This window comes from Dipodomys merriami, unplaced genomic scaffold (genome assembly GCF_024711535.1).
Source record: "Dipodomys merriami isolate MVZ:Mamm:240054 unplaced genomic scaffold, mDipMer1.0.p SCAF_21, whole genome shotgun sequence".
NCBI classification, from domain to species: Eukaryota; Metazoa; Chordata; class Mammalia; order Rodentia; family Heteromyidae; genus Dipodomys; species Dipodomys merriami.
The window spans coordinates 12,520,232-12,542,761 of NW_027203493.1; the positions used below are offsets into that span (position 1 = coordinate 12,520,232).

Consider the following 22,530-nt stretch of genomic DNA (forward strand, 5'->3'; position numbering starts at 1 on the left):
TCATGGAAAGGAAAGACAAGCCTCTTCTAGTTAGCATTCCTTGTTCTAATACCGTAACTTTGGAGTTCAACCACAGATGTAAAAGAAGTCAAGCTGAGGAAATAAGAATTGAGGAATTCCTATGGCTTTTCTATGTAGTTTCTAAAAATCAATAACAGCAACCAAAAAAGTGTGGCATCTCATCAGAATTGAGCTATGGAATGGAGTTTCAACATAGCACAATTTTTTATATCAATGAAATGGTGACCTTCTACATTCTAGAAGGTTTATCTAAAACTATGTTAGGAAGATTGTCAATGGAAGGCTATACTAAGATTAAGTTAAACACTGAGTGGCATCATAACATAGATACTCAATGTGTACTCCACACAATGAAACCTCAATTCTAGGACATACTTCTTGGTCCATATCTGCTACAAGCAGATTGATTAACTGTCATGGACAAAAACTAACATAATTATTGATGGACTAAAATCCTAATGTAGTGAGTCATGAGATTTGACCTAACTGCCATCTTGATAACCGCGTTTTATTTGTTTCAAACTAGACCTCACCATATAGAACAAGCTAGCTTCAAGTTCACTAAGTAGGCTCCATTCACTTGAGATTATCCTGCTTCAGCCTCCAGAGTTTTGGAACTACAGGTGCTCACCACTACTCTTGATTCTCATATTTCTTCATGAACTCTTTGTTATTATTATTATTATTATTTCAGCATTATTGCATTAAGGTGTTAACAGTGTTTTCATTCTCAGTATAGATGTAATCCAATGCACTTCACAAACATGCAAGCATCTTTTGGACTTTCTTTCCCTTAAATTAAAAAAAATATATTGCAAATGAAAAACTTGGACATTGCAAATGCAAATTATTTAACATTCTTTGAGTCATGCGCTACTAAATCATTTGGAATATTTGAATCACAGATGTTCTAATGAATCTTCAATATGAAGGGAACTGAATTTTGAAATGTATGCTTTTCATTTCCACAAAGCACGATAGCAATGAGGCAGGGGAAAAAATAACAATAAAGCAATGCTATAATATCTTGAATCTTCATTGAGTGGCTAAAGCTGAAAGAAAGTGAAGATCTCAAGGAGTTGTTTCTTATCCAGTGCTGATTTACCTAGCCCAAATGCAGCGTCTTCTCAAATTATACCACTGGATTCAAACCATGCACCAATTCTTGGTAGAGTTTTGAAGACAACTTTAATGGCAATTTTTTTTTCCTGATGCAAAGTTTCCTAACTTAAATGGCCCAAAATACCACCATTCAGTATAGTACTACTCACAACAACTATCTCCCTTGGTATTTGATAAAGCTGTTTGTATCACACAAGTGTTGTGGTCACCATTTATAAAGATTTCCTGAAATACAATTGGATCTAAATCAGTTTCAAATGGATTACCCAATTTCCATACTTGTTCCTCAAATCTTTCTTCTTATTAATCTAAGTCACTGCTAGAATTTCTTATGCTGTCTAGGGTACTATGAAAACAGATGCCCTTTGTGAACAAAGCCTCTTTTGCCATGGAAACTGTTTCTAAAACCTGGGCTCTCTGATGTATACATGGCATGAACAATTGATGCTGTGTTTTTATCTCAGTTGGTAAAGTATATAAGTTTAAACATAATAACTTAAGGGCAACGTTTTATTTTTAACTATTATTATTTTTCTTAGAATTCTCTGCTTCTCTATCCTCTTATTATGCAATGGAGAAAACTAGAAATGTCACCTGTACATGCACGCTTGTGAAGCTTGCAACACATCACACTTTCTACATGTGGAGTTCTCTTGGGTTATTCCCACATGGAAGTAGGTTACAGCCTCCTCTTCCACAAGTCTGCCAGCTCTTTACCCTTGTAACTGACAAAAACTTCACTATATCCTCATCATGTAACTTAGCATAATTACTATCTGTCTATTTTCTCTCTCAGCCAAGCGGTCACTTCACTCATGAGGTAAAACAAAATTTATTAAGAGAACACAGGGACAGGCTCTGAAAATTTAAAAAAATAACATAATAAGTGTTAAAAATAGATTATTTTAATCCCTATTTTATCTATACTTGAGAACTATTTGTTTTGAGTATGAGCTTTTTTCTCTTTGTATCACAAAAAGATTTCCTAGTATTGTAGGTTATTGTCATTACTTATGGAACAGACTTTTTCTTTATCTGTCTTCCTTCAGACTTTCTCATCCTCTTTCTTCTTTTGTAAGTTAAGTGGTACTAGACACAGAGCAGCATGGACAAGGAGCAGTGCAGCATGGGTAATGTGGATTCACAGGTAATGGGTTCCCACAACAATCTGAGGTGGTCCTTGTACAATGGTAAGAGAGCTAGGTAGACATATGGACCATTCCTGGCTCTCACATTACCCATGCTGCACTGACCCTTACCAATGCCACTTTGTGTCTAGTACCACTTAGCTTATGAAAGAGGAATGGCATTGATGGGCAGTGGAAGCTAGCAAGGTCGCCCATGGTACCTGGCACACAGTGAGGGAGAGTTACTATATATCTATTGATGGCCACTTAATGTGTTAGGAGAATTTTCTTGCCTGCAAATCCCTAATCACTGAGGAAGTTTGTTATTGGTAAAGGATAGAGGTTGCACAGATGACACTGATCTCTCTGTTTCATCACTCTATTTCACGATATATCCGTACAGAAATATCCCACTGCAGGTGGAATGGCCTAACTCATCCCTTTACGGTGGGGCCACCAAAGAGATTTGTTTCATTTTATAGACAGATTAGTTAGAAGATTTGATTCACAGTGAGCTTAGAAAAGAACACAAGCACTTACCCTTTCCTACTTGCTCTCTTGGACTTCTGGCATTAAAAAGAAATATGGTTGGGTCAAACTGATGAAGGGAGAGAGAAGGGAAGAAGAGAGAAAGAGGAAGAGAAAGAGAAGAGAGGAGAGAGGGGGGAAAGGAGAGAGAGGGAAAGGAGAGAGGGGGGTCAAGTAGGATCAATGGTCTCAGCCAAGCCTTTGTAGATCAGCAGTGAATCCTAACAAGAGCAAACAAGTCACTTAACCAATCTCTAAATGGTCTTGAGAGCATCATGAGAAGTTACAAATGATTGCTGTTTGCAGCTACCAAAGCATAGAAGGCTTCTTATAAATCAACTGTGAATTAATTTAGGAGTTATACACCTTTCTGATGAAATCGCCTTTTATGTGCATCTGTGTGTGTGTGTGTGTGTGTGTGTGTGTATGTGTGTGTGTGTGTGTGTGTGTGTGTATGTGTGTGTGTGTGTGTTGGTACTGCAGGCTTGTGTTGGTTCTGTGTTGGTACTACGTCTTTGATTCAGAGCTGTTGCTTGGTTTTTTTCCCCCTTAAGACTGGCACTCGACCACTTGAGCCACATCTCCGTCTCTGGCTTTTTGCTTGTTAAGTGGAAATAAGAGTTTAACCAATCTGTCTGGCAGAGCTGGCTTCAAACTTTAATCCTCAGATCTCAGTCCTCTGTGAAATCACTTGTTGTCTGGGGTAAATAGAGACATCTCAAATTATTTTCACACAGTGTATTTGTTACCAACCATAATCTCTGGGGCAAAATAAAGTAAACGGGAATCTTCTCTCCTATGATGCCTACCTGGATGCCCTTATATAACCTGGACAACAGTCTGTTTGTCTGTGTGATGTGTTTATAGTTATTCCTACTTTATCAGAGTTAGGGGAAGATAACAGGGGTTGAAATCTGGAGCATACTGAGTTCTGTCTGGCACTCTTCAGTACTCATTAAATGTTACTTATTATTGTTTTCAAACCTGTAGGAACAGAGAATAGCAATGCTGTATGGAGTGAGATCTGAAAAGCAGAAATAGCTATCATAAAAGGACACGTGTTGAAAAACACTAGCATTTCCAAATCTACTTGGACCTTAGGATCTGAATCTATGTTTTCACAAAATTAAAAAAAAATGGTGTTAGGATATCTGTCTAGCTGTGAAATACAACATCTTCAGAATGTAGTTTAGCTCTACATATATTATAAACTCCCACTAATTTGGTATTTTAACATCAAAGTACTTTTCAAAAAGAGTTAATTGAATGAAGATGACTCACATTATAATATGGAACTATGAAAGCATGCTTAATACCATTATTCCACGGGTTATTCCTGTCCTTGTGGAATAGTATTGAAAGTGAAAAGGGAAAGTCTTCTCTCAGGATTTGTAGCTTAGAATAATGACTCAAATCTTGAGAGTGCATTGTGCTTCCAGAGATTAGATTATAGCCTTTTAAATTTAATTAATCAATACAATACACACATGCCTACTTTCCTTATTTGTAAGTAACGTTGCTGTGCTTATTCTACTTGATGCTTTGTATTTCTGATTACAAGATGCTGTCCCCTGCTGTTTGCTCAAGATTATTCCAACTAGAGTCACCAACACAAAGTGAAATAATTATGAAGATTTTGTTTCACTACCCAAGTTTTCAAACACAGGAATTCTGTATGTCCATAGGGGGGAAAATAAAAACAAAAACTCATGTGCCAAGTCATGTAATTCCAATGGCATTTGGTTCTGTCAGTGGTTTTGCTAACTAGAGGGATTGATGTATCAGGAGCGTAAAGATATAACCAATTGCTTGTTGGACAAGAGCATACCTCTACCCCAGTATTGGGGTTTCAAGTCAGAACCTGATTTGTACTTCCTGCCAAAGCTGGGATGACCAGAATCCATTTTTGTACTGTTTCTGGGTTGAAAACAAAATCCTCCAAGCCTCAGCCTTCTGAATAACTAGAATTACAGTGCAAGTCACCACATCTAGCTAAAAGAGCTTTTATAAAGAACTTAAACACATGCTCTTTTTTTTGACAGTACATGGCAACCTATAATAAATAATTATCTTTATTTATGCTATTAACAACAGTTAAATTTGCAAGTGTATTTTTCTGACAGCTCCCTTGTTTATTTCAATTCCCTTTGAAGGGTCCATTCAGTAATAAGCAGGACATTGCCAATTTGCTCACAGGGCTAGAATTCACCTCTGGGGATCTGTGCTGATAATGAGAGTCTGTGTGATGGTCCTGGAAGTGCCACCCCCCCACCCCCCACTGCCCTGCTTCCCTGTTACCAATGGGGAGTTAAAATCAAACTGAAGGAAGGAATGGAATGAAGTAGGATTCCTTTCGAAATGTGGCTCTCCTTTACCAAGGATTTGAATTTAAACTTCACTTTTCCACCCTCACTTCCTGCCTGGTGATTGTTTTGAGTATTAAATAAGGTGATGGACCAGAATTTCTATAATCTCATCACTCAAGAGCCTGGGGTGGGAAGGTTAGTAGTTTTAGAATAGCCTGGAGTTCCTGCATGTGCATGTATACATTATATACATATATATATATAATATATATATACACATGACTATGTATGTGTCTAAAGACCATGTATGCAGATGCTCAATAATTGTCAGTTCAATTCATTTCATTGACATTTATGTAAATATCAAAACACCACCATTATCCCTCAACAATGTATAAAAAATCATAGTCAAATGAAAGCAAGAATTAATGGACAGGCATAGGTAGCAAATGCTATCATAGTTGATAGACATCAATGGTAACAGAAGAGGAAGTCTTTTCTTTTTCTTCTTGAATAACTAGTGCTAATCCCACCCTGCAGTTTGATTCAATAGATGCATTGGTTCTGGAAGGATATCTTCTAGACAGCTAATAATGGGCTTTGGATAAACAAATCATTGGACTCCATCTTGCTGTCAAGTTCCTTAAAATTTCCATTTCAAATGGCTTCAGCAATAAAGGACAGATTCCTCTGAGTCTGAGATGCTCCTGTATGTACTTTTTGAGGCTTTATTAATTTATAAACGATAACTGGAAATAAAACAAGTTAAAATTACAGTCAGCTGACAATTAGTCATTTGAAGTCAGCATTCATTAACATAAAAAGCAACACAAATACCCTTCAATAAATGTACATCGGGATTGGTAACTTCACCAAAACACTCCAAAAAGATAAACCATAAAATTATAAGAAGTTTGAATGCCTGTGTAAGAAAAGGCCTTTCCCCCATTTCTCCTTGTGTGCTACTAATATAATTGCTTATCTTTAAGCCCAAAGAAATTAACATACTCTTTTGTCTAAGCAAGGGAATATGTGTGTGTGTGTGTGTGTGTGTGTGTATCCTGCAATAAATGCAATAAAAAAAGAAAAGAAAGATAGCACATGTACAGCGAGGGGAGGAGAAGGGAGGAGCTGATGATCCCATAGCAAATATGTTCTCTTTTTTCATTTGATGACATATCTTTCATTTGCCCTATTTTTCCAGTCAAGTATCTTGTGATCTCTCAAGATTACAAACCAAAAAAGCAGAAATAACATTACTTAGGAAAGACAAAACCAATCTTTATATACCCCTCCTCGACCGACCTATTTTTTTATTGTGTGAATTACTATTCCTAATTGTCATATCTCATTTTGTAGCTCCAAGTCACACAACTGAATGGCACAAAATGAATAACCAGGGTTCACAGCAAAGGCCTTTGGATCATTCTGTCCTGGAGATAGCATTAATATCATTCTGCGGGCCCTGTCTGTCCCTCTCGGGAAAGCCAGTGATGTTGAAATGTGCCACCTGCTCCTCTAACACGGGTTGATGGAAAAGGCTCCATCCAAGGAGAGAGGGCTGTTGGAATTGAGTTGTCAAGCTGTCCTGAACGTCTTGTACAAACTGAACAGGCCAATTTACTGCAACACTGCATGGGCTGAAAGCTCCTATCTTGCCTATACAGTTGCTTCCTCCTGGTGAGATTATCCTGCTAGGCTGAGGGGCTTCCTTCCCCGGTAGCTTTTGAGCTACTCCAGATTCCTTCTGATGAACCAGTTCTAAGTAACAGCACTGTGTTAATCCTTAACTGGGGACCGGGCCTGCTTTGCTTCCCAGAGGCTCTTAGCCTGAGATCTTAAAGCCACAGCTTTGTGAGCTTGATCATTTCGAATCCTGGTGGTGATTGCCGGATTTCAATGTCTCCTCCTTTGTAGTTTAAAACTTCTGGATTTCCGAATGAACCCTGGCAGGCTTTAAGGAAAAGTCGACAACTTCTCCCCCACAGTCTTTGCTTAATACTAACCTCCTCCCAGCAAGAGGGGAGGGTGTGTGTGTGTGTGTGTGTGTGTGTGTGTGTGTGTGTGTGTGTGTGTGTGTGTGTGTGTGTGTGTGTGTGTGTGTGTGTGTGTGTGTGTGTGTGTGTGTGTGTGTGTGTGTGTGTGTGTGTGTGTGTGTGTGTGTGTTGGGGGGGTGGAGGGGAGGGGGGATTGGTTTTGAGACTCGGCTGTTCCGGCACTGCCCTCCAGGTGGCAGCAGTGCCACACCTCAGAGATTCCCATCCGCTCTTCTCCCGGACTTCCAAGTGTTGATGCCATTGACCAATCACCGCACAGATGATGGGAGGTAATTGGGTAATTGTATTTTACTGATCACTAGCAGGGAAAGGGAAAGGAAGTGGGGGGGGAAAAGGAATGCCAGAGGGGCCGAGAAGAGGCCGAGGATGGCTGCGGGTCCGAGAGGGACGCTGGGGTGGGTGGGTGGGTGGGGGAGATCCTAAATAACCCGGACTTGGCATTGGTGGAGAGAGAAAGAGAACAGCAGCGAGAGCACCGCGGGGAGCTGGCGCCGACGCAGCGAGGGAGCGCATCGATCTATTCGGGGAGCGAAGCCGTGGAGAGGGAGGGTGGGGTGGGGGGGAGGAGGCGAGTTGGAGCCCGAGTGGATGGTGGCCGGGGGACCGCGGGGCGTGCAGCCGCCGCGCGGCCCGGGACGCGCCGGGAGGAGGAGCCGCCGGGGCGCCGGAGGGGGCGGCGGGCTGCGGGGCGGGCGGAAGGGCCGCGCGCAGACGGATCAACTTGTGGCTGGGAACCGGACCGGACCCCGCTGGGGACGCGGAGCCAGCGCGAGGCTGCGGCGGCGGCGTTCGGGCAGCCGGAGAGGAACGCACGATTGGAAGACTATATTCTGTTTGAAATCTTGATTCTTTTTTTCCGGGGTTCCCCGTTCTTTCCTCTTCTTCCTTGTTCCCCCCTTATTTTTTTTTTAAATTCTCCTTTTGTTTTTTGAAAAATCTAACATCTCATCGGTCCCATCCTATCATATATAGAGATCTATTTCCTTTTTTTTTTTTTCAAACCCCATCTGAACTTCCCTCCAACGCGCTGTGCTGCCCAACATCACCGCCGTCACCACCATCACCACGGATGCGCCGCTGACCGATGGAGGAGACGCGCAGCCCCGGACCGGCTGGGGCCTCCGACGGCGCAGGACTGCATCACGCCTCTCTTGGGTGATTCCCCCCATGCGCGCGCGCGCGCGCGCGGGGATCCGTGGAGTTGTGCCCTACCTGGACAGCCTCTAGACCTAAGGTTTGGGGTGGGAGGTGGGGCGAGGACGGAGAGAAAGCTCAGCCCCCCCTCCCACCATCACCCACACCCCAGGCCTTAAAGAAGACCAAGAAAAGTAGTGGGGTGAAGAGAGAGAAAGAGGGGGGAGCGGAATGGACTGGATGACAGCTGCCACCGAGCCTTGAAAATTCCCCGCACTCCCCCCCCCTCCTCCCCCGTGGAACGTGCGGTTATGAAATTGCAGAGGCGGCGGAGGGACGGAGACAGAAGATAAACCCCGAGTTTGGAAGAGAGAGAGAGAGAGAAGGGGGGCCGGTGGTGACCCACCTCCCCCCTCCCCACCACACCACACACCGTCACCCCTCAACCTCCCCCCCCCCGGGGGTGGCTGAAATCAAAAACCCGATTGCGCACTGGATTGTGATGAGAAATCTAATCAGATCTTGGGCGAAAGGGCCGGCCGGAAGGGGAGCGAGTGTGGAGAGTTGATCCTCTCTTCCCCCACCTCCCCCCAGTTCCCCCCAAAAGAAGAAAATTCTTGGAAGAGGGGGTGGAGGGGGCGGCGCGGTGGAAAGCAATCGACGATGTAAAAGGAGACTTTCCTGTTTTTTTAAGTCCCCCCTCCCCACCCCGTCGCTGGTGGCGGTGGCTGTTGGGTGCCTTGCAAACATGAAGGATGCGGCTGCGGGACGCAGCTCTTTCGGGTGGCCCAACGCAGCAGCAGCAGCAGCAGCAGCAGCAGCAGCAGCAGCAGCAGCAGCAGCTACACTGATGGTCCAAGAAAAAAGAAAGAACGAAGCCTTTTCTTTTGAGACCTGGATTTTTCACACAAACGTGTCTATGGGTGCGCGGGCAGCCTTGAGAAATGAAATAACCCCGGGCCAGAAACCACTAGGGCTCGGTATGTGCTGACATCAATAAATAATAAAAAGAAAAAAAAAACAGCTGACAACCCTCCCGCCCTCCTTCCCTCCCTCCTTCCCTACCACCCCCCACCCCCACCCCACAGGATGATTAGACATGGAGAATTGCAGATCCACCGTGTATGTTTATATATATATATTTTTTTTTCTCTCTCTCTCTCTATAAAGGAAAGAGTATGCCAAGGAGATATTTTTGGAGCGAAAAGTTTGGGGCTTTTTTGATAGGAAAGTAAAGACCTGATTTTCTTTCTTTCTTTTTGAATTTCCCACACGAGGCAAGAGGGGGAAAAAAATTAATAATGCCAAGAACATTTCAATGAAGAAAAGTTGAACCGCGGCAGAATGGGGCATTGATTTGGGGGGGAAAGAAATCAGCAGAGAACAGTTGGATGTGTGCCAAGGTTGACTAAAACTGACGGATAATTGCAGTTGGATTTTTTAAAAATCTATTTTCCTTCATCAACCTCCTGGTTTTTTTTTTGGTTTGTTTGTTTCTTCTTCTTCTTTTGGTGTCAAGATCATGCGTTTTTTCTCTTTAACCACCTGGGTTTTCCTGTCTGGATGTTGCTGAGATGAATCAGAAATACAGTGAGTGATCGTTCTTTTCTTATTTATTGATGAAGAAAGTGTTCGTTGATTGAGTGTTCTGGTTCTCCCTGTATCTGCATTTCCCTCCCTAGAGCATTGCTTTAAAGATACGACTGATGGGGACCAGAAAATTAAGGACAGGGTGGCTCGTGCATTAGCTCATCGGTCTGTGTCCACTGATAGCCAGGTTTGCTTTTCTGAGGCACGGCATCTGCATCCTGGAGAAATACCTTTTACAAAGGTTCAGTAGGAAATTTAAAAAAAAAAAAGAATTCTTCCTCTGGAGGAAGCCCGCTGCAGTGTGTGGGGCCAGGTGCGGGATGATTGAGATTCAACATGAAATTTAAGTTACATGGAAAGCCCCTAGAGTTGGAAGCACAAATGTGTAGCGATTAGAAATTGAAGAGACTCCCATGTGCATTTCATTGCCCCATCTGATTTTGCATGTCAATGGAATGCATACACACACACACACACACACACACACACACACACGTGATAATAAAACTAGAGAGGTAAAGGCAGGCTTCCGGCTGGTTGATGGATGGGTGGGGGTTAGGACAGTAAGAGAGTGTGGGGCAGGAAACCGGTGAAGAGAAGGCTTTGCTTCTCCTGCACATGTCCAAATGTGGTCTTCACAAGGATGGGTTTCTCTGTGGCAGAGGAGGAAGACCTGTGCTCCCCTTAATCCACCCCCCCCCCTAACTTCAAACTTCTTTGGACAATGTAGAAGTTCCACATAGGTCATGGGGAGTCTTGAATGCTTGGGTTTACCAGAAACCTTTCCTCACAGTATTAGGGCACAACTTTGGAGGAGAGAGAGAGAGAGAGAGAGAGAGAGAGAGAGAGAGAGAGAGAGAGAGAGAGAGAGAGAGAGACGGGGAGGGGAAGGAAAAGATAAATACAATAACTTACAAAATGATGCTAAAGGAAAGATGTCTATGTGTTGAGCGCCAATGCTGGTCATAAGCCAGCTTTGTCTTAGGAGATGGGGGGGAAATGGCCAACCAATAAATCAATAAATCAAAGAGAAGGTTGGAAACACTTGGAGAGCCTGAGGGCCTACAGACTCCCCTTCTCCCTCCCCCATAGCTGCTAAAGCCATGGAGCTGGCCTGTTTTATAGAACTCTTCCTCGTTCCCTTGCTCTGATCCTCTCTGGGGCCTTCTATCAGAATCATAGACTCATATAACTTTAGAGCCAGAAGACTCCTCTGAGATGGCATGCCCATAAAAGAGGAAACTGAGGCCTAGAGAAACGATCACTCTTTGGTTGCTGGCCAAACCATTTGAGACAGGTGACTCACTCAGACCTCAAAACAGCAGGCAAGTTTTGAATCCAAACTGAGTGGGAATCAGACAAGTAGAGCACAGATACTTCTGCTCCCTTACCAGTCATTTTTATTTATTAAAAGGGAGCAAAGGAAGTCACCATCAGAGAAATCAACTTCTGAATGAACCCCTCAAGAGTTGTGAACTCTCTCCTTCTCTACCTTTCCCATCTCCTCTCTTCTTTCTCTCTTCCCTCTCACCCTCTTTTCTCTCTTCTCTTTCTCCCTCCTCCCCCCATGTAACTCTGTCTTTAATACAATTAAAAAACAACAACAATAACACAATTCCAGCATATCCCAAAGGACATGGAAGGCAGCTGGCTGTCTCCTGGGTCTCTTCGTAGTGCTGGGCCCATTTAATCCTGTGAGTGGTGAACTCCAGAGAGTCATTAAAGAACTGTGGATCTAGATTTATGTTAGAGAGGTGATAATAGAAACCAAAAGCACACAGTTAAAAGCATCTGAGCCTGTACTTTCATTTCTATCATCTTTATTTATCCTTTTCATTATGAACTAAACTAGTCCATAGCTCAGCATTGTGCTAAATTATTTTATTTTTCCCCAAGAAATGTTCCCTGTTGGGATACAGATCAGGATTTAAATTCACCCACCTAAGAAAACCATTGTGCAGAATTTTTCCTCCCTGAAGGCTCCTATCTTACCATAACTCTCAGCATTTTTTTAAAATGTACACTCACATACACATACTTATCATTTCTGCATTTCTTATCTCTGGGCTTATTTGCTTTGTTTTCCATAACTGCTGTGTATTCAGAATTTGTGGTCATGGAATGACTCATGCCGTATTCAGATCCTAAACACCTGCAATTTAACACAACTGATCAAAGTGGGAAGGGGACAACAACAACAAAAAAGTACTTGTATGCTCCTTACTAAGTACTTGAACTCCAGGCTTCACTTGGGAAATACAGGCCTGCCATTGGTCTGGGTCTGCTATTTGAGGGTATTTTTTTTTTTTTGAACATCAAAATGTCTACAATGTTCCTCCAATTAGCCTCACAGTATATTTCAGTCCATGTCAATGCCACTTCCTCTCTGTCCCCTCCTCATTTGCATACACACAAAGGTTGCTGAGAGAGAAGGAGGAAGGGAAAGGAAGGGAAAGAGAGAGAATCTGTTTAGGATTGTGGGCTGAATCTGTCCTCCTACCCATCTCCTCTGATAGGGCATCTAAGGATGTTTTTCATGTGGTGAATCACTTCACCAGCTTTACTCTTAGCCACCCTGGATGGATAAGTTTGGGATTGCGTCCCTTTTGCTTGACAATCTGGAGTTGGCCCCACATTTTTATGTGAGGTCTTGTTCATGAGCTAACAGAAGGATTGTGGCTGTGATCAGGCTGGAAATGCTCCTCATCAATGTCTTGCAGAAAGAGGGGTGTCCACAGAGTGGCATTTGGGAGTTGGTCCTTGTATACAGAATCTACTGAGGACCTTAGCCCTGAGACTACTTTGTTTGCTAAATTAGGAATTCACTATTGAAAATCTCTTCTGAGTCTAATTGAAGAGTTGTGCCCTTTGTAAAGCAGCTTGAATTTCCCTGGAACCTCAAGTTATTTATTTATTTATTTATTTTTCATTTGTGGGGTAGGAATGATAAGATCTAATTTTTTGGATTGTTTTCTGAATTAAAAATACTGGGATGCAAAGATTGAACATAATAGGCCCTCTCGGAGTGGCTGTTTGTTATGATTATTCTTGGATTAATTAACTTGGATTAGTTTCCTGAGAATGAAGGAGGTCTGACCAAGCACTTTATAACAGATTTAGTGGTTACACTTGAGAGCTAGGAACTGTACAACTGGCCATCCATGAGCAATTGGGTTACTTTTTCAAAGTCTCATCAGGACAGAAAATCTGTAATATGTCATTTGAGTTATAAAATCTGTTTGAGGCCCCAAACTGTAAATCATGAGCTTTTCTTTAAAATGTGCAACAATAAATCTTAGCAAGAGAGTGAAAAGGAGAAGGGAGAGACAGAAAGTGAAGACAGAGAGAGAGAGAGAAAATATTTAGGGAAAAAATAATCTAACACGTGTCATGTGTACTTTTAGTCTAAAAGTTGCATGGGATAGCTCTTGAATTTTAAATAGATCCTTCTAACAACTTATGACAGTCTAGAGCTATCAGTCACAAAGTCAAATTAATATGCAAATGTGTATGTTAAAAGCAAATAAAAATAATTTCATTTAATATTAGGGCCCCAAGTTCCACTACTTGGAACTTAGTCATAGTGAATCCGGTGTTAACTAAGAAAATACCTTTAATTGCTGATAGGCTAAATGCTCCCTAGTATGTATGGGAAGATTTAATGCAGTCGTACAAATGTTATTATTCTCATAGGCCAATCTTCCAGAACCAGTGTGCTTGAGGCAGCCAATCATGAGCAAGCTTAGTAATTTAAGTCTCTACAGCAGCACCTCTTGGCTCTTTTTCCTCAATATACTTTCAGGGAATTCTCCTCCCTTAAAAAAAAAAAGTAAAAGGAATCCCATTCTTATACTTACTTTTATTCTTGATGTCATATCTGTGGACAATAATACAATTGGGATTAGTGGGCTACTCATTTGATTTTCTTAATCCTGTTTATAAACTGAAAGTCATTTGAAATCTCTGCAGTTCCGGAAAAGTATCCTAAGAATTTGACCATTCTCCCTTACATTTAAGAAGAGATAAAAATTGCAGATGGAAATTCTGACTATGTGATAATATTTGTTTTAATGTGAGCTTTGTAAAGATGGCCAAAAAAAGTAGGTAAAACTTGAACTCTAACATCTCAAGTGATTTGCAAACAACTTTTCCCTAGATTGTTTTGTTATATACACCATTTAACTGCTCTGATTCTGAAGACAGATGTAATCATAATGACATTGAACTGACTACTTGGAGGCTAAAATCAGATTTCATGTGTCATACACTGCAAGCATTAGGTAACTGCACGTTGAACTTGACCTCTGATTTCAGTTTGGGTAATGCACAGTTTGTCAAAAAAATAAAAAATAATACGGAAAACAAAACAAAACAAAAAACAGGTAGAGTGTCTATTGAAGAAAAACTGCTAATCCTCCTTGACTCTGGCAGAGATTATACAAAGGGAAAATATATAGACAGGATTAAGTTTGGATCGATACACAGATAGATACTTGCCTTGGTGAATATAGTTTGCCTTAGTGAATGTAGGATATAACTTGCCTTCGTGAATATAATTTGTCTTAGTGAATATAATTTCCTGTAGCAAAGGCTGGAGGAATATATACTCCACACATTGTGTAAAATATCCATTGTGTCCATGTGTGCTTTGGTTAGCTTGTCAAATACTTCAAAATATAGGCACAAAAATTAATGGTTTGTAAGTGGTGTCTTCGGAGGCTCTGGAGGGGATGAAGAGCTGCTGCAATCCTGTTTTCTTCAAAGTGATTTCTCTCGAGAAATGTAAATGTGACAGCTGAAATTCAGTTAGGCAGATCCTATGGCTGGGACAATGTGCTTAGAACACATTTTTCTGAGGCCAAGGACTTTATTTTGTGCTCTGCTACATCCTCAGCACCCCAAAGGAACAAATACCTGACACACAGGATGCAGACAAGAATGATACCTTCTTGATTAGGAGCTGCTCTGTCTAAAATGCTCAAATACAGGCACATACTTTTGTGTAAGCACACACATGTGGGCACACACAGGTACACAAGAAGGTTCCTACTGAGAATCTATAGAAGCTTAGTGAGAATTACCAGTGAATGAATGCGAACCACGCACACAGAGAACCATAGCATAGCTTCTTTATGATGGAAATGCTGAGATCTGAATGTTATATGATCTTACATACTTTTCTTATTTTTAGGATTTTCACTAATGGACTCTGGCACTTTGTAACATAGACAGACCCCACCTTCCTAGGTCTGAAAGATTCCTCCATTTTTTTTTGGGGGGGGGGGGGGCATTTCCCGTCATGGGGCCTGAACACTGGGCCTGGGCACTGTCCCTCAGCTCTTCAGCTCAAGGCTAGCACTCTACCACTTGAGCCACAGCACCACTTCTGGCTTTTTTCTTTTTGCTTATGTGGTGCTGAGGAATTGAACCCAGGGCCTCAGGCATGCAAGGCAAGCGCTCTACCACTGAGCCACCTTCCCAGCCCCAAAAGATTCCTCTATTATGTAAAGGTTAAAAGTGAAGGTTGCTTTAGATACTAAGATTTAGGATTCTGTGTTCAAAGTTGATGACTTAGGGTTCTAATACCTAGGAATTACAAACATGGAAGACCTGATCTCAGGAAACTAGTTACTAAAATGTATGTGGGAAATCCAAGTATCAGGAGAGACTTGTGGACTTGGGTTCCTGCAGTGGAGATGTGGGTAGAAGGGAAGATCTATTTTGCATTTTGTAATAGGCAAACATTGGATCCAATTTCATTTTATCACTTGCTAGTTAGTGGGTTCTAAGTTGTAAATTAATTTTCTTAAATCTCAGTTTTCTCAGATTTAAGATTGGCTATCTTGTATGTGTGTGTGTGTGTGTGTGTGTGTGTGTGTGTGTGTGTGTGTGTGTGTATGTGTGATTATTTTAAGAGACTTAAGATGCATAGTACACAATAATAACTAATAGTTTATTTTCTTGGAAATAAGGGATATTTTTAGAGAGAAATGGAAATTTTAATGGATTGTGCCTTGCATTGTATGTATTGAGTATTCAATGATTTATTTTTGCCAAATTTGCTATCAAAGTAGGTAATATGACAATATTTTTCTATGTTCATGAATTATAATGACATCTAAAAATAATTAAAAACTTATTTAAGGTTAATCTTTTTTTTCAGTTTTGGTGTAGAGTTATATTATCTCTCAAGAATTCTGGGCACTTTAACATATATCGTAACAATAATAACTACCATTATTGTCCATTTGATATGAGCCAAGATATATGTTCAGGATAGAACCTACATTTTCTCTTTAATCCTCAGTAGAAGGGAACATGAAGAGGCTACTTATTCCATGTATGATTATCCGGTAACTAGATTAGGTGCTACTTGTCTCCTGACTTAAGACTCAAGATCAAAATCAGTAAGCTCATACTCGCTGGCTTATCTATATGGCAGTTCAGTGTCATATGGTCTTCAACTGAGGCTTAAGAGTTTCCTATTTTCTCCCCATCCTACTTCCTGAAACAAGAGCTCTCCAGCTGGTTTAGGTCACACACCTTATGTCTTTCTGCCAGTCCTCAGTGATCTCCAAAAGTACCTCTAAGTAAGAAAGGAGCAACTTCTAAGAAAGATCAAGAAGAAATTGCTGTAGCTCATCTAACATATGTAAGTAATAATAGGAAAGAAAACATTCTGCAAACAGCTATTAAATTATCTGACAATTCAGAATGGCATTACAAATAAGGCTAATACTATTGAGTTTGGACTAACCAGATGTGTGTATGACATAATATCTTACATCGCACTGGGCTCCTAGTGGTGCCCACCCAATACTCCATTGTCCTCTTTATGGTCCTCTTCTAGCACATGATACTTTTCCACCATGTCTAGATCACTGAAGATTTCCAGAGATTTGAGTCATTGCTCCTTGGTCACATCCATTATTCATTTTCATTGATTACTTCCTTTATTAATTTCATTTGGTCTTCCTGTTTGCTTGTTCCTTAAATGATGAGGGCTTTCCCCCTGACTCTGTATTGGTAGGAGATGTGAGGCAAATTTGTTTTGAGAGATGAAACTCAACTCCTAACCACCTGGTATAGGTTCACGACTCCTAAAGCTCCACCACCATCAAGATCCTTGAAAAACTATAATGGGCCTGTTTGTTGTTTCCTATCATCCTTCCAACTATTTAATCTACTCCCTACCCAGTCTATTACAAAATCAAATTGTAAATTCACCTTTTGTCTGTCCTACTAACTCTCTAGGTCCAGACTCCATCATTCCCTCTTAGATGTCTTTAACCAGTTTTTCTCATAATGCCAACTTTTCTTCAACATTACCCATAATTCATTCTTTCACCAGAAGTATCATCCCAAGAAAAAGCTGAACATCTTTTCCTCTAGATGCTGTAAATATATTTATAGAATAAAATCTGTAGTCTTCTCTTGAGAATAGAGTCTGGTTAGTTTATTCATGCCCTCTCTTTTCTCTCCACTATATTAAATGTTTCATTCCTCTGGAGATATGCCAGGCTAGCTTTGACTCAAACTTTTTTGAGAGAAGCTTTATTGGCCCAAGGTATGCTTACATATCAAGTCTCGGGGCAACAGGTCTCCTCTGGGAGAATCATGGCCAGTTCTTCTAGATCCACAGAGTATCCCCATGTTCTGTACCTGAGGATTGAGTCCATACATCTGTGTAGCCCTCATCAGACTAATGTATCGACTTACTTGGTTAAAGACTGCTAGGTTATGACTTCTGTTGGATTTGCACCTCATTGTCATTTCCTGCATCTAAAATTCCAGTGTATTTTGTTAGAAACTGTGAATGGATGAACTAGTCCAAGCTATGTTTAGACTGAAAACATTTGTTCATCATGCAAGTCATTATTTTCTCTATAGATTTACCACGAGGTTTAACTTGTACTATTTTTTTTGCAAGGGATGCACAGTTCAAATCTCCTTTGCATTAAAAAAAAACAGACACAAAAGCACACATTGCAAATTGTTACACTATTTTTTACTATTTGAAAACATGGACTTGTTGATCATCATGTCTTAAAATACACTAAAGGAACAATATTGCCATGAGCTGATATAAATTGAAGAACACAGGCAAAAGTGCTTTAATTTCCTCATGGAATTTTGTAAGTCCAAGTATGATTTCTGCATAGCTTTTGACCTATTCATAATTCCCATGTTTGAGGATCCCATTTTATAAAATAAATCCATAAAAATCAATGCTAAATTTATGTTTTAATTTATATTTGCTAAGGAGCTCACTGCAGTTTTTTTTTTGGGGGGGGGGTCTGGTCGTGGGGCCTGAACTCTGGGTCTGGGCGCTGTCCCTCAGCTCTTCAGCTCAAGGCTAGCGCTCTACCACTTGAGCCACAGTGCCACTTCCATGCCATTTCTGCTTTTTCCTTTTTGCTTATGTGGTGCTGAGGAATCGAGCCAAGGGCCTCAGGCATGCAAGGCAAGTGCTCTACCACTGAGCCACCTTCACAGCCCCTGCAGTGTTTTTTTTTTAATATGCAGTCCTTATTGGCATCAGTCATAAAGGGCCACTGCTCACAAAAATCAAGAAGGCCTTTAGAGTTGTATTACATCATTGTCACAGTAACGTGGAGTATCTTCCTACTCCTCAAGGACTCTCAGACTAAATTTCAATCTTGAGGATTGAGAAATGCCTTCACACAAACCTATCCAAAATGATTCATGTCTTAAAAGATCTTCATAAAAATGCTATTTCTTGTCTTGAAAGTGGTGAGTTGCAGTCATTTTTCATAATCCATGAACTTCCGGTTTCATGAGATTCAGCCACACATTCTCAAATATGTTGCTTTGACTTTATGTTTCAAAATCATTCTTCCTCATTTACTCCTGAGGAGCCATAGATTGCTAAATGATAAGATACTATTTCATTGTGGTTTAATTTTACTCTGCAATCTTTGAAGATCAATGTGACTGCTGGAATGTTTCCTTTCTGTTTTTAAAGAGATTTTCTTTATGATTTCTTTCCACCTAAAGATAACTGTTATTAATATGTAGTAATGGCATTTGTTATGAGGTCATTAGTAGTAATAGTCCTAGAGCTTTTAAATTCTATTTCTTTTCATCTTCTCAACAAGTTTTAATTCTAGGACCTTCCAGAGCAATTATGTCTTCACTATTCCAAGCCTCCCCATAAAGCTTGATGATCTGGAAGTTAGGCAAAGGAAAAGATATATTTGGAGCAGCCAATGATGACTTTAGTTCTTGGTTCTTGCTAAGCTACAAGCTGCTGAGACTGTACACTTTTCTTGTGCACAGCCTACTTGTTTTATCTCATCTATTTTTACCAAGTAATAAATAGTGAGGAATGTGAGAGAATTCAGCCACCTCATTTTATATTTATTCTATTTGTTGTTAAAGGATGCATGGAAAACTATGGAAGTTCATAGATTAAAAATGAAAAAAAAAAGTTTCTCTCCTGATTTCTCCTACAGTCCTCATCTGTTGTACATGTGGGGTTGCCTAAGACAAATGGATTGATTTATTTGTGATGTGTTAATGGATATCCTATTGTCAATGATATTCGTTTATCTAAGAACTGTAGAACTAAGGCACTCATTTTTTGGGTAAGAGGCATGTTTTCTTGTAATTAGTAGTTTGATACTGATGGTAGGAACTTCAATTAATAAGGTATGGAAATTTCTTCCTCGCCTATCTCTCTTATTCCTCCCTTCTCTCCCCTAGCCTCTCTCTGTCTGTCTCTTCTTTTCTCCCTTCCCATCTCTGTTTCCTCTCCTCCACTCCTGAGAACCTTATACTTGCTTGGCAAGTGTTCTGTGATTTGAGACACACACACACACACACACACACACACACACACACACACACATACACACACACACACATACACACACACACAAAACACACACACACAGCTCTAACATGGAATTTCTAACTAAGATGCATGTGTTTGAAAAGGTAAAGATACATTTCTCCTGAAAAGTTTCTAGTTGGATTCCAGCTATATTTCAGAATATGCTGATTTTTTTTCCAAAAACAAACTGTTGTGAGCAATGGAACCATCAAGCCTGGAAAGAAAATAAAGAGAGGCATAATCCCGCCTCGCATTTCTAATATAGGCAAAAGGTTATGGATAGGTCTGTTCGCTGACCTATCGCTTCAACCGGGGTCAGAGTCGGTCTCTGTGTGGGTAAATCAGTTCAGAGGAATCCTAAGTAGAGATCCAGATGCTTCTGATTTTTACTCACAGAAAACACAGAAAATCAGAAGCCTCTCTTAAAAGAGTTAACATCTCCACAGTGGTGCTCAGGAAGGCAGGAATGGAACTATGAAGGCTTTCTCTGTATTGTTTGAAGGTTGCCATGGCAATAGTTTCCAGCAGAAGTTACATGTTTTTCAATTCCCCAAAGCAGCAAGCAGCCATTCCCTCTCCCTCTCCTCCTCCCTCCATTCCAGCTTGTCTTCATTCCTAGTCCTTCCCTTCCCAGTCCCCTCTTTCCTCTCCTTCTTCCTTTTGTTCTTATTTCCCCTCCACTCAGCCCTCTAGTCCAACTCCATGAGGTCTCTAGTAGTGCAAAAGTGAGTCGCACATAGAGTCTTCTTTCCAGGTTTCTGTTTTCCCCAGTCTGTTTATCTATATTAAAGACCTAATGAGATGGAAGCAGTGGATGGAAGTAGGGTTGGGACTTTCCCTTGTTGGTAGGAGACCGGAACATATTATAATGGTTGGTGTTGTGGTGATATGTTAATTGGATCGCTCCAGGCAAGTGCAGAGCAGCAGTCTCTGACAATTAGAAAGAACAATGGCTTGACTATGAAGGATCCCACTTTCTCAACCAATAGAAAGGATTAGCATGCATCACTGGTCTCTGGAAGGTTCCTGCAGATCCTGAGGGGAATGTGTGTACCTCCTATCTCTCTAAAGCTAGAATACTACCTCCTCTCTCTGTCTGTCTCTCTGTCTGTCTCTCTGTCTGTCTCTCTGTCTGTCTCTCTGTCTCTGTCTCTGTCTCTGTCTCTGTCTCTGTCTCTGTCTCTGTCTCTGTCTCTGTCTCTGTCTCTGTCTCTGTCTCTGTCTCTGTCTCTGTCTCTCTCTCTCTCTCTCTCTCTCTCTCTCTCACTGTCAGCAGTCTATTTCACTGCCAAGGCAAGAGGAATGAGATCTAGGCCTAAGTGGGCTGGTTAGGGGGACCATGTCACAGACCTGGAACATAGAATCTATCACAAGAATGTTAGGAAGAAATCTTTGCCTGCTTAATGCACGTGGCCACTGAATTGTGAAATGGGTCTCATTAGAGCCTTTCACATCCCGGCATGTGCCAAAGTGCTTTGTCGGCACCGTGCCATCACTTCAGGTCCAACCCTGCTGCTGTTCGCTGCAGCCAAGAAGGGACAGAGGCTCTGTCTGTATTGAAGGCTTAGGTCCCATTGCTCTCTGTCTACTGTTCATTGTTAGGCTCCTCTGGGCCTTTCAGTCCAGCCAGGGACGAGGCACAGCACATCCCCAAGGGTTTGTGGAGAGCAAATTTAAGAATTTTCCGCATCCTTGGTGGGCAGCCAGTGAGGATGGACACCCACATGGCATTTTTAGACCAGGGCTGGTATGGGAACCCTACCTAGGCTTCTCAAGGAATACTCCAAGATGAACACTTCAAAGGGAGGATGGGTAGTTCAGAGCCAGGATAGTCATCAGTGCCCTTTGTGTTCGTGCATAGAGAGGAGCTCTTTCCTGTATTTCAGATTCACGTACTGAAGATCTTAACATCATTATCTGTCAAAGCCTAACTCCCATCTCCTCTCCCATTGGCTGCCTCATAGTGATCACTATAGGTTAGATGCTGGGCTTTTATCTTATTCCGAGCAGCCCAGGATTCTAAGGGTTGGTGGAATGAAAGCACAGACACAGCAGCTTGACCAACATGAGAGATGTCACATCTTAGATCTGTGTTTTTGAACAAGTTAGTCTCTGGAACCTCACCAGGCTTGTCTGTACTATGGGAGGTAGTCATAGTACAGACTTGGGATGAGATGTTACTGCATCAAATGTCTTGAGGAGGGCACTTTACATGTTGCTAAATATTTGGAAAAGTGTAAGGAGCGTCTTTCTTACAAGAGGATTGTGAATTAACCACTGGGCCAGAACCTTGGGAAGAAAAGAGTGAAAGGTAATTAAGTGAACATCTATTTTTTTTTTTTTAGAAAAAGGAAAAAAAGGCACTAAAATATAAGTTTCTAAATTTATCAGATTCCTGGTGTCTCCTGTATGGCTTTATAGTTTGGAAAGTGGAATTGATTGGATTAATAAGATAAACTTTTTGGCTTTTTACTTGAGATTTGGGATTCGATTCATCCATATTACAGACTTTTGTGTGTAGGAGGACCAGCGAACTTTGATATGTCTTATTAGTAACGAGTTAGACTAGAAATAAGAGGGAAAACCATGTAATTACAGTGAGCAAAATGAATGACTCAAGTCACTGAAAAGTCTTGCAGTATATGAAGTTCAGCTCTAGTTGGATCTAGGTGTTCATGATGCCGCAGAAAAGCATGCCTGATTTTCTCTGTAATTTTATTGTCTTGGTCTTCTTGAATAGGTAATTTTCATTGTCAGCCTTTCTTTTCTTCAATCACCCACCAAAGGAA

At 41.1% G+C, this 22,530-nt stretch overlaps 1 protein-coding gene across 10 annotated transcripts in view; it reads left to right on the forward strand.

Moving 5' to 3' along the window:
• The window catches only part of Lrrc4c (leucine rich repeat containing 4C), a 1,099,028-nt gene that overhangs the window by 911,096 nt on the left and 165,402 nt on the right, over positions 1-22,530 (forward strand). For 4 of the 10 annotated variants that reach the window (XM_070032552.1, XM_070032550.1, XM_070032549.1 and 1 more), the window contains exon 1: positions 7,836-9,885. The exons of 5 other annotated variants lie outside the window; for them this stretch is intronic. The gene's annotated coding sequence lies outside the window, so the exon portion shown is untranslated. Of the gene's footprint in view, positions 1-7,835; positions 9,886-22,530 lie in introns of those variants that run through there. One more of the 10 variants, XM_070032553.1, reaches the window with a different exon arrangement.